The sequence below is a fragment of the Dipodomys ordii genome, unplaced genomic scaffold (genome assembly GCF_000151885.1).
Source record: "Dipodomys ordii isolate 6190 unplaced genomic scaffold, Dord_2.0 Scaffold769, whole genome shotgun sequence".
NCBI classification, from domain to species: Eukaryota; Metazoa; Chordata; class Mammalia; order Rodentia; family Heteromyidae; genus Dipodomys; species Dipodomys ordii.
The window spans coordinates 5,498-5,845 of record NW_012267985.1 but is presented as its reverse complement, the minus strand read 5'-3'; the positions used below and the strand labels follow the sequence as shown (position 1 = coordinate 5,845).

Here is a 348-nt window from a genome sequence, read left to right as displayed (position 1 = left end):
CGGTACCTTGCGGACCCCCTTGTAGATATAGAAGTAGAGCTCCCGGCCCACATTGAAGCAGAGGCGGTCTCCGTTGCCAGACTGGTCGTTGAGGTTTACGAAGGAGACGCGGACAGGGTTGGATCCCTGCGAGTTGAAGGGCACCCGGTTGGGCCGGCTGTACTCCGAGTGCGGTAGCAGCTTGTACAGACCTTCCCGGGTGGTGAATTGGGTCTTAATCTCGTTCATCTCCTTCCCTCCTCCCTCCGTCGCCATCTTGGAAAGCAGCGTTCATCCTGCCCTAAGTGCCCGGATCACGCCCACCGCGCAGGCGCCGTGGCTGGCGCTGGCTCTGCCCCCGCCTCTTCC

At 61.8% G+C, this 348-nt stretch overlaps 1 pseudogene; it reads right to left on the bottom strand.

Annotated features, from left to right (window-relative positions):
- Window positions 1-6: 6 nt before the first annotated feature.
- Window positions 7-269, bottom strand: LOC106001901 (annotated as a pseudogene).
- Between the last annotated feature and the right edge of the window lie 79 nt (window positions 270-348).